General features: G+C 50.9%; 1 protein-coding gene across 2 annotated transcripts in view; it reads right to left on the minus strand.

The window, feature by feature from the left end:
- FBLN7 (fibulin 7) overlaps positions 1–12453 on the minus strand; it is a gene marked incomplete at both ends in the record, with an annotated part of 45393 nt that overhangs the window by 25542 nt on the left and 7398 nt on the right. The window lies entirely within an intron of this gene.

Genomic DNA, 12453 nt, shown 5'->3' on the forward strand with positions numbered 1-12453 from the left:
TGCCCCAGTGGCTGCCTTATGCCCTAGAGCATTTCACAAACGCCCCGGTGTGGTGAATGGTCTTATTGATTAATCTGCACTAGGGACTGATAACTCTGTGACCCAAGCAAAGTATCCCACAGGAGTGGGTTTCTAACTCCCGTCCAGACCTCAGGTCGGGGAGCAAGGGCAGTGGGGACAGGAAGCGGGGAGGGGTGGAGGAGACAATCTCACACACTGAACCAGGCCAGCAGTTGCCCCCAGGGTGTGATAGCTGGGAGAGGGCTGTTCCAGGGGACAGGGAAGGGCTGAGTTTTGAAGTAGGGGACAAGAGATCAATGCCGAGGCCTCTGCCGGGAACCTGGGGTTGGGGACATGAGGCTCCAGTCAGCACAGAAAGAAGGGCAGCAGGAGTGGAGTGAATGGGGCCTCTGGGCAGTCAAGTGAGTCGAACCCCAGAGCTCCTGGGTCTGGGCAAACTGTCTTCTGCGTGTGGTGGCACTGCCCCGAGCCCCCCTTAGCCCTGCACCGTGGATGGCAGGCACCAGTGGCTTTTCCTCAAGGTGCTCGTTACAGGTGAGATGTGCTCATCTCTCCAGTCACAGTGGAAAGACCTTCCAGACGAAGCACACTAAGGCCACATGCGGGCGGGGAAGGAGGGGGAAGGGGGGTGGGCGGACTTGCTGAGGGAAAGTCAGGAGATCTCCGTCCTTGCCTCTGACCTCACGGGAGTGATTCTAACCGAACAAAGTGTTAGAAAATCCTTGTGAGCCCAGAAATAAACCCATGCATATACGGTCAATTAATTTATGACCAAGGAGCCAAGAATATACAGTGGCAAAAGGACAGTCTCTTCAATAAATGGTGCTGGGAAAAAGTGGACAGTAACGGGCAAAAGAATGAAACTAGACCTCTCTCTTAACATCATACAAAAATCCACTCAAATTAGATGGAAGACTTGAATATAAGACCTGAAACCATAAAACTCCTAGAAGAAAACATAGGCAGTAAGATCTCTGACTTCAGTCTTGGCAATGATTTTTTGGATTTGACACCAAGAGCAAAGGCAACAGAAGAGAAAATAAACAAGTGAAACTAAATCAAACTGAAAAGCTTCTACATAGCGAAGGAAACCATCAGCAAAATGAAAAGGCAACCTACAGAATGGGAGAAAATATTTGCAAGTCATCTGCAAAATATCTGATAAGGGGTTAATATCTAAAAATATACAAAGAACTCATACAACTCGATAAAAAAAATAAGAAACAAACAAACAAACAAAAATCTGATTTAAAAATGGGCAGGGGCTTCCCTGGTGGTGCAGTGGTTGAGAATCTGCCTGCTAATGCAGGGGACACGGGTTCGAGCCCTGGTCTGGGAGGATCCCACATGCCATGGAGCAACTAGGCCCGTGAGCCACAACTACTGAGCCTGCGCGTCTGGAGCCTGTACTCCGCAACAAGAGAGGCCGCAACGGTGAGAGGCCCGCGCACCTGCAATGAAGAGTGGTCCCCGCTTGCCACAACTAGAGAAAGCCCTCACAGAGAAACGAAGACCCAACATAGCAAAAATAAATAAATTAATTAATAAACTCCTACCCCCAACAACAACAACAACAACAAAAAGAGTACATGTGAATTCGAGTTTACTTATGAGGAGGTTCTATTAAAAATTAAAAAAAAAAAAAATGGGCAGAAGGGCTTCCCTGGTGGTGCAGTGGTTGAGAGTCTGCCTGCCGATGCAGGGGACGTGGGTTCGTGCCCCGGTCCGGGAAGATCCCACGTGCCTCGGAGCGGCTGGACCTGTGAGCCATGGCCGCTGAGCCTGCGTGTCCGGAGCCTGTGCTCCACAACGGGAGAGGCCACAGCAGTGAGAGGCCCGCGTACGGCAAAAAAAAAAAAGAAAAAAAATTGGCAGAGGATCTGAATAGACATTTTTCGAAAGAAGATATTCCAAAGATGGCCAACAGGTACATGAAAAGATGCTCAACATCACTAATCATCAGAGAAATGCAAATCAAAACAACAATAGGTATCATCTCACACCTGTTAGAATGGCTATTATAGAAAAGACAAGAAATAACAAGTGTTGGTGAAGATGTGGAGAAAAGGGAACCCTCGTGCACTGTTGGTAGGAATGTAAATTGGTGCAGACACTATGGAAAACGGATTGGAGTTTACTCAAAAAATTAAAAATAGAACTACCATATGGTCTAGCAATTCCAAAGGAAACAAAATCATATCTCGAAAAGATATATGCACTCCCATGCTCACTGCAGCGTTATTTTCAATAGCTAAGACATGGAAACCACCTAAACGTCTACTGATGGATGAATGCAAAAAGAAAATGTAGGAAAAGCCATAAAAAAGAATTAAATCCTGCCATGTGTGACAACAGGATGGACCTTGAGGACATCATGCTGAGTGAAATAAGTCAGACAGAGAAAGGTGAGCACTGTATGATCTCAGTTATATATGGAATCTGAAAAAAACCCCAACACATAGATACAGAGAACAGATTGGTGGTTGCCAGAGGCAGGGGGTCGGGGGGTTAGAGAAGTGAGTGAAGGGGGTCAAAAGGTCAAAACTTTTGGTTAGGGGCTTCCCTGGTGGTGCAGTGGTGAAGAATCCACCAATGCAGGGGACATGGGTTCAAGCCCTGGTCCGGGAAGATCCCACATGCCACGGAGCAACTAAGCCCTTGTGCCACAACTACTGAGCCTGCGCTCTACAGCCAGCGAGCCACAACTACTGAGCCCGCGTGCCACAACTACTGAGCCTGCGCTCTACAGCCAGTGAGCCACAACTACTGAGCCTGCGTGCCACAACTACTGAGCCTGCGCTCTACAGCCAGCGAGCCACAACTACTGAGCCTGCGTGCCACAACTACTGAAGCCCATGCTCCTAGAGTCCATGCTCCACAACAAAGAGAAGCCACCACAATGAGAAGCCCACGCACCACAATGAAGAGTAGCTCCCACTCGCCACAACTAGAGAAAGCCCATGCACAGCAATGAAGACCCAACACAGCCAAAAATAAATAAATTAAATTAATAAATTTATAAAAAAAAAAACTTTTGGTTTTAGGTTAAATAAGTCTGGGCATGTAATGTACAGCATGGTGACTATAGTTAACAACAATATATTGCATATGTAAGAGTTGCTAAGAGAGTAGATTTTTTTTTTTTTTTTTTTCTGTGGTACGCGGGCCTCTCACTGCTGTGGCCTCTCCTGTTGCGGAGCACAGGCTCCGGACGCGCAGGCTCAGCGGCCATGGCTCACGGGCCCAGCCGCTCCGCGGCATGTGGGATCTTCCCGGACCGGGGCACGAACCGGTGTCCCCTGCATCGGCAGGCAGACTCTCAACCACTGCGCCACCAGGGAAGCCCAAGAGAGTAGATTTTAAAAGTTCTCATCACGAGAAAAAAATTGCAACTGTGTGAGTTGATGGATGTTAACTAGACTTACTGTGGTGATCGTTTCACAATATATACATAGAGCAAATCACTATGTTGTATACCTTGGACTAATACAAGGCTATTACACATTTATATTATATTATACAATTATATCTCAATAAAACTCAGTGGGGGGGAGACATAAAGTTTGCAAGGAAAAAAAAAAAAGGAAGATCCTTGTCTTCCTGGCAAGTCAGCATGGCGGGGCAGAGCCAGGGTGCCAGGGCAGTGAAAAGAATGACTGCCTCTCGACATGAGGTTTGATGGGTCTGTGCAGCAGCTGCTACTAACAGGGCAGCCCCTTGATCCCAAAGTGCTGGAAATGGAGTCCCCAGGAGCCACGCTCAGAATCCATCACCTGCAGTGGACCTCAGCTTATGCCTCAGAGGCATAACTGAGTTTATCTGCAGAGATGGATGACAGGCTAGAAAGCTTCGCACCAAGTCAAATGCTCAAGAGGTCTTGCACCTTGGGGACATTAGGAGGCATCATGGAGACAAATCACGTCATAGGAGGGGGACTGAGAACCCAAGTGTTTGCCCTTTTCAAACTGAGAAAGCTTTATCGTTTTGCTTGATCATAAAAATAAAGCATGCTTCCTGCAAAACCATTCCAAACGCAGAAAAACACATCAGAACAAAGGACAAGTCCCATGACCAAAGACAACCACTGTTCATTTTTTGTGAGGTTTTAACTTTTGGATTAGATACACATGCACACACACACACAGGCATCACCTTGCAGGTGCTGGACCAAGGGACGCAGGTCCTACATTAACTCTTTACTCTCCACTCTGGGTTGTGGCATCATTTCCATGTCAGTGAGCAGAGCAAAAGTTGGACCCTGAGCCTCAATTTCACTTCTGTTCCTCTGTGTTCTTTTCTGTCCAAGAAGGGGGTCTCCTTGCCCCCCTCCATTCGTCTGCCCACTTCTCCTCCCACACCCACCATCTGCTCTGGGCCAAGAGAAGCCACACATGGGAACGGATCATTTCCTTCTTTATAAACATAGCTCGTCAATGAGGTCGGCCTGAGGGGGCTTTGAGGGGCTGCCAGGGTCTCAGAGGCTGGGGGACAGGAAACAGCCTGGACCCTCAGGTGTCACCCATCTGAATTTCAGCCTGGCCCTGCCACAGTGAAAGCTGGATTCCCATCTCAGGGTCCCAGACCCCAACTGTAAAAAGCAACTGTCCACTTGGGCAGGAAGGCTCACAAAGGCTGTGACTGGGCAAAGGTCAAATCCATGCAAGGGGGTGGGGGGGGGAGGTGGGGGGAAGGGCTGGGAAGAGGAAGTCTCCATACCAGGGGGAAGGAAGGCGTATCTCAGAGGAAGCTGCCAAACCAGGGCCCCCACCTGCCAAGGTCTCTTCCAGGACTCTTTTTAAAATTAAGGAATTAATTTATTTTTGGCTGCATCGGGTCTTTGTTGCTGCGCACGGGCTTTCTGTAGTTGCGGTGAGCAGGGGCTACTCTTCATTGCAGTGCGCGGGCTTCTCGTTGCGGTGGCTTCTCTTGTTGTGGAGCATGGGCTCCACAAGCCCATAGGCGTGTGGGCTTCAGTAGTTGTGGCACATGGGCTTCAGCAGTTGTGGCACGCGGGCTCAGTAGTTGTGGCACGCGGGCTCAGTAGTTGTGGCACGCAGGCTCAGTAGTTGTGGCTCACGGGCTCTAGAGTGCAAGCTCAGTAATTGTGGCACACGGGCTTAGTTGCTCCGCGGCACTTGGGATCCTCCCGGACCAGGGCTCGAACCTGTGTCCCCTGCATTCGCAGGCAGATTCTTAACCACTGTGCCCCCATGGAAGTCCCTTCCAGGACTCTCATTTTTAATATTTTTCTCAAAGAAGAAACCCTCAAATGGTCTAAGTTTGCATCCTTTCAATACCTGGCTCCAAACCTGGCTACGCCATTGACAATAAATAATGAAAATTCGTTTCCATTTCTTAGAGTTAATAACGTATTTGTAATGGAATCAAGAAAAGACATGCAGTGAAACTCTTCCATCCTTGAGTAGGAAAAAGATCAAGATTTATCGCTTCTGGTATCAAACTCTGCCGCAGAGGGCTGGTCGCTTCCCTGAACTCAACACCAAGGGCAGTGTTTGCAGAGACGAGCAGAAGCAGAGACAGAAGTAGCAACAGCAGTCACCCCAGCCAGCTCTTCCTGAGCTGGGATGAGGTCAGGCTCCTGGGAGCAAGGAGGTCACAGAACTACCCTCCAGCCACCCCACCGCTCCTCCAGGGCAAGTCTTGTCCATCTTCTCTCCAACCCACCCTCTCACATGGATCTAATGGAGACGCCTCGGGGCTGACAACGGCCCTCTTCCTGGGAGGCTGACCAGCTCCCGAGACCCCACCTGCTGGCCCAGGGGTGGACACAGACAAAGATGATGTGTGTCCCCCAGCTCACCCCATGCCCGTGCCAGAACCCGGTAGGCGGACCTTCCCACCCCAGCCAGGCTTCCTTGCCATCTGGGCTCCGTTTACAAGTGAAGCCCAGCTCTCAAAGCCCTGAAGGGCCCAGGCATGGGGGGGCACAAGGATGGGGGGTCCTGGAGGCTCCATTCTCACGTGACCTGGCTCGACGGTCATCCTGACAGCGACAGTCTCGGCACAGTGGCTATTTCTGAGAGCTACCTCAAGGATAATAGAGCCCCAGACCCCTCCAGGCAGCCACGGATGACCCCTTGGACCTCGGAAGGGCCCTCTCACGCTGGTTTCTTCTAAGCCACAGCTATGTGTCATGTCAGCATGTTGTTAATGGGAACACAGATGTTTTGATGCCTTTAGATCTATGAAAGGACGGAGCACACTTGCCAAGTGTGTGCCTGCTAGCCAAGGCTCGAGGCTCTCTGCATCTGAGTCATGTAGAATTTGCACAAGATTTTTTTTCTCCGAAAGTTTTTTTGTTTTGTTCTGTTTTGTTTTTTTAATTTTAGGCCAAATCAGAAGCGGGTTAGAACTCCTCAACTTCTCTCATTCCAGTGACCTTGACCCAGCACCCACACAGAAGAGTAAAGGAAGGACACTTCTGGGAGAAGTGAGGGAATTTTACTTGGGGAGGTGCCCAAGGCCCTTGTTTTAGGGTTCTCCAGAGAAACAGAACCAAGAAGAACCAATTGTATCTGTACACACCCTGTAGAAAGAGAGAGAGAGAAGGAGAGAGATTTATTTTAAGGAATTGGCTCATGCAAAGTGTGGGCTGGAGACCCAGGGAAGAGTTGGTATTGTAGCTCCAAAGGCCGTCTGGAGGCATAAAGCTCTCCTTCTTTGGGGACCTCAGTCTTTGGGATGAAGCCCACCCACATTATGGATAGCAACCTGCTTTACTCAAAGTCTACCATTTAATGCTAATCAAGTCTAAAAAAATACCTTCACAGAGACTTCCCTGACAATCCAGTGGTTAAGACTCCATGCTTCTACTGCAGGGCCGCAGGTTCAATCCCTGGTCAGGGAACTAAGATCCTGCATGCCGCACCGTGTGGCCAAAAAAAAAAAAACCTTCACAGCAACATCGAGACTGGTGTTTCACTAAATATCTGGTCTAGCCAAGTGGACAAATAAAATTAGCTATCACAACCCTCCAGCAGAGTCTCCCTTTGTGTACTCAGGGCATTTTGGTTTCTTACGATGCCGGCTGCCCAAAATTCTATATTTTCGCCCCAACTCAATTCTTGTCTACTTTTTGAAATGGCCACGGGAACAATGACAACAGTGGAAGCCAAGAGGCAACACCGCCACCACACTGCACACAAGCGAACTCGTTAGATGCTCACGACAGCCCCGGGATATGGGCACCATTATTACACCCACTTTACAGGCAAGGAAGCCAAGCAGTCACTTGGCCACAGTGACACATCCAGTATTGAAATCCCAGCAGGCCTCCTCCAGACCCTGATGTGAAACTTCAGAGAGGGGTCCATGGAGACCCCCCAGGAGCCCTCCTCTGTCCATCTCCCGACTCCTCTCCTTTTCTAGCACCCCCTTGACAGGCAGCTCTGGTCACCTCTCTCCTGGCCCCTTTGCATGCCTGAGGGCGGAGAACAAGTTACAGGCAACTTGGAATCCTCATCACTGAGGACAGGACCTGAGTACACACGAGATGCTCATTTGAGCAAACCAACAAAACAGATGAATGAGGAGCGAAGGAAGATGTAAGTGTGAGCCCAGGGCAGTCTTCCTCATCTTACTCCCCAAATCCACCATATTCTTTCACCTGCTTGCTGCCCAGCCAAGCTTCCCGTGGCCACATTCACCTGCAGACTTGGTTGTGCCTTTAACACTATCACTTTACGTCCAGCAAATATCTCCCCTAATGCCCAGCCCAGTGGGGAGCTCCGTGCACACACACACATACACAATACACATATACACACACACATACCACATACACACAATACACATATACATACCACATACACACATACACACACACATATAAAACCAGCCACAGTCCCCTGTGGAGCCCCCTGGTACTGGGCCTTCCCCTCACCTCTCTCCATAACTTGAGGACCTCCTGGCTGCAGAAATGGGGCATGTTTTGCTTACTTCCTTTTGGGACTTGACCCAATATGAGTAGAGAAGGAGAGAGGAAGTTGAGAAAATAAAGAGGAAAAGAAGAGGAAAAAGAAACTTAGTATATCACATCTTCTCCTCACTTACTCATTTTTTGTTTGATTTTTCTTCTTTTTTATATTACATTTTTTATTGCGGTATAATTGACATACAACATTCTGTTAGTTTCACATGTACAACAGAATGATTCCATAATTCATTCATTTATTCATTATTCCGCAAATATTCACTAAGCATCCTACTTCGTGCCAGGTACTGACGTAAGAAACGGAGCCATCATTATCTCATTTAGTCCTCCTTGCAGCCCCCCTAGGCAGGCATGGTTATCCCCATTTCACAGCTAGAGAAACTGAGGCTCAGGGCATCTGGTTGGTCAATGGCAAGGCTACATTACCACTCACACTGTGCCCAGTCCACCCACTGGGAAAGTACATTCTTCTTCTCTCTTCAGCCCGAGGGAACCAGGACGAGGGGCTCAGAGGCCCCAGTTTGCTAGCCGACCCTCTCAGTCCCCCCACTGTCCCCCCCAACACACGCATGGACCCTTCAGGGAACGTCAGCCCACACGTGTGCACATTCACACATGATCCAAGATTTCTGCGACTTGTGAAAGTGGACATCTGGATCTGACCGGGTCTCCTGGGGCTGACGCCAAGGAGGCGGAGGGCGCTGGGGGGCCCGGTCCTGGCGGGCAGCGTGGGCGGAATGAAGGGGACTGATGAGGTGAGTGCGGTAGGCATGGCCATGCATGAGAGGTGGAGCCTTGGAGTCCTTACTCTTAAAGTAACTCACCTGGATGGTTGTGAAGGCTCAATGACACACGTGGTACACTTTCAGATCTTCCTACCTTCGCTAGCGAAAAATCCCAAGCGTTTCTCCGTGAGCAGGCAATGGTGCGACAGGAACTACCCTGTCCTGCACCTGCACCTGCGTGCCACCTGCTCTCCCTGCATCCTCCCGGGCCCTCCTGCAATCGAAGCTTCCCAAAAGACAGAGGTCAGAACCCCAACACAGGACTCACTGGGCTAAAATCAGGGTAAGAGTCTCAGGTTTCTGGGATAAGAACATAGATATCTTTGGGCGGAGGGCATTATTCTGCTTACAGAGCCGTATGTGATCAAGCCTTGCCACCTCCAACTGTGTCCAGATCAGGCACCTTCTGTGTCCCAATATTCAGACCTCCTCTGTGTTTCTCCACACACCTCAGCAAGATTACTTCTACCTCAGGGCCTTTGCACTGGCTGTTTCCTCTGCCCAGATTCTGCCCCTGGTCCTTGAAAGCCAGGCTCTTGTCTTTCCATTTTCATTTAGAAAACCCCTTCTCAAAGAGCCCTTACCTGCCTACTGAGTACTAAGCAGCCTCCTGGCCACCCTCCAACACAACACCCCACTTCCACGCTCTGCCTCCAGATACGTTCAGGTTTGTCTTGTTTTTCTCTGCCTGCTTGGTGAGCCACGTGACAACAGGGTCTGTGTCCACCTCATCGTTCTCTACCCTAACACGTACTGAGCCCTTACTTTAGACCTGTTCTCTGAATGTCACTCATTTTCTCCTTCCTACAACCCCACGAGACAGGCATCTCAGAGGAGGAGACTGACTCACAGAGGCAGGAACTTGCCCCGGGTCACTCAGCCGGGAAGCATCAGAGCCGGAACACAGACCAGGCACTCAGGGTCTTCTCCACTTGCTACACTGCCTCGGGCCCTGCTGCCCCGCCAGACCCAGAGAATCACCTGGCAGGAAAGGCTCTCAGGACGTAGTTGTAGAATAGCTGTAGAATCTAACCTTGCTAGTTAGATTCCTTCTGGGAAGATAAAATCTTTAATTATGCCATCAGAGAAGGCGCTGGGAGGTAATACCGACAAGTCTGTATGTTTTTCACACCACAGTGTAAATGACTGATGGTGTCTGATGCTTCCCTGGAAGAAGCTTTTCTTTTTGTCTTTTTTTGCCTACAGACACCCCCGGGGCTTTCCCTTTCTTCAGGTCAGCCAAGAATCCTCTGATTCTCTCGGCTCCCTGGGCCGTGCACCCAGTTACCGATCACACTCTGCCCCCAACCCCTCCCGCAGAGACGAGAGGCCCAGCCTAGGGGAGCAGAGGGAAGGGCATCTCCTGAGCCGGCAGCGCGCCCCTTCTGTTGAGGGTCTAGAGGTAACCTGATCCCCGGCATAAAGAGACATGTCTGAGTCAGGAGCCAACCAGGTGACAACGGCGAGGTCAGGGGGCAGCCTAGGGTCTCCTGAGTCCCTGGAGTTGCCATCCCACTCCCACACCTCCAGTCTTTGATGTGAATGATGTCACGTCTCAGTCTTACCTGGAAACGCAGCCCCAAGGTGAGCTCCCTGGGCTTTGCTTCCCATTTAAGCTGCTTCCCTCTGCAGAGTCTGGCGCCCAGACTGCCAGAGGGACACGTGTTTTCCCGCATACAGGGAAAATCAATGGTTACTTCCTCGAGATAGAGGTTTACTTACTGAAATGGGTAGGTTTGGGTCCTGTCAAATTGTAGGTGCCTATTGTTTTCTTAAATGAAGATGTCTGTGACATCCTTATTTTAGGTGCCAGGCAACTCCAGAGAAGCAGGGAAGACTCAGGTAGAGGGTTTGAGAGGACATAGAAAGTTCTGCCCACTCAGGGAGTCTGCCCCGTTGTCCCCAGGGCCCCAGGGCTGCACAAGCCTTGGGAAAGTTGGTAGAAGCATGGCAGCCCACCATTGCCCCTATAGATCAGGGGCACCGTCAGGCCTCTGTCAACAGTCAGGGGATGGACACTCCTCCTGGGGCAGCTGGCTGGGAGGCAGGTGGAGGTGGGCGCATGGAGGGAGGGGCCGGTGCCCAGATGGTGGGGTGAGCAGCTCCACAGGCATCTGGCTTGGTCTGCCTGGAATCAAGTCCAGTGTCAAACAGAATCCTCCAGGGGGGAGCAGGCCTGGGAGGGCATCAGTTCCTGCCTGAAAGACTCCAGGCCAACCCGAGAACCCAGGGCACTGCTTCCTTCCCCAGCTGTTCACATCCAGTCCACACCCTCAGCACTCGTTGCCCAACGCCCCCGGGGGCCAGAAACTGCCCCACGGAGCAAAGGGGTCTCCACTCTTCTCTGTAATCAGGGCCGTCCTCGACAGGACTTGGAAAGAGTCCCCCTCCTGAAGTTGCCAGGGAAAGGTGGAGGCTGCTGGAGAAAGTGGAAGATGCCAGGACAGCTTCCCGGTCACCCATCCTCACCCTGACCCCACCCATCCATCTGAACACTGTCTCTGGGGGCAGTAAAGCCCTGGATCACTACTGATGAAGGTTTGCAGAATGGCAATCTCTTCCTCCCCACACCCACGCCATCTGCAAGGAGGCTCTGCCAGTCTTCCCATCCAGAGGGAGGTCTGTTTTCCCATCTCCGGATATGGGCGGGTCTTGTGACTTGCTTTGGCCAACAGAATGCACTGGAAGCGATATACCAGTTCCAAGGCTGGCTCTGGATTAACCACATTGTCTAGTTTCTGTATGTGATGTTTTGACATCTGGGGCCACGCTGACTTGGCACAGACTGCCCCTCTGTGGCAGGGCCAGCAAATTCCTAGAGACAGCAAACAACACAACACCCTCCCTGCCCATGCCCAGCACACCTTTGGTAGCAAACCAACTGAACCAGAGCCCATCCGCCTGCTTATCTGGCTCCGAAGCTTGTGAGACACTAACACCCGCCCAGTCCCCACCAACAAACCTGGGGTTCGGCATCAGACGACTAGGGGCAGCCCTATACCACCATCCTGCTACAATTATCCCAACTAGCCAATCTTAACCCGGTTAGTCCCCTTAACCTGTCTCACCCATTTCTTCCCTCAAAACCTCCAGTAAAGGCTTTCCAGAAGTTTCCCTCCCTCTCTTCCTGCCTGCTGTTCTCTCTGTAGCCCAACTTGGTATGACATTCTCCCTCCTCGATAGTGGGAGTAACACACTATCTTTTCCGGCAGTGTCTCCTGATCTGTTGGCCTCACCACACTTGGAGGACGCCAAAATCCCAGCTTCATTTTAGAACAGCATCTCAAGAAGTCTTGGGCATTCTGCTCGTCCTGGCCCTTGACCACTTTCTACCATGTGAAAAACCCAGCTAGCCTGCTGGAGGATGAGAGGCTGCATGGAGCAGAGCCACCCTGGACCAACCAGCCGCAGCTAACCTGGCAGCCGTCCACAGGTGAAGAGGAGCCCAGACCCGAAAAGCGGAGCCTGGAGCCATTGAGCAGAACAGTCGAGCTGAGCCCAGCTCAGACTGCCACCCTGATCAGCCAACTCCAGATCTAGAGCGGCCCTTTCAAAACCAAATGCACGGTCCTTGTCTGTTTTGTTCCCGGCCTGGGCCATGGCAGTCAGCAAATATTTGTTTGATGAAATGCCCCATTTTCAAAATGGATGATTCCCATGTCCCCGTAGCTTCCGCTCAACCCCATGTATTCT

The sequence above is a fragment of the Grampus griseus genome, assembly GCF_964374135.1.
Source record: "Grampus griseus genome assembly, chromosome: 15".
NCBI classification, from domain to species: domain Eukaryota; kingdom Metazoa; phylum Chordata; class Mammalia; order Artiodactyla; family Delphinidae; genus Grampus; species Grampus griseus.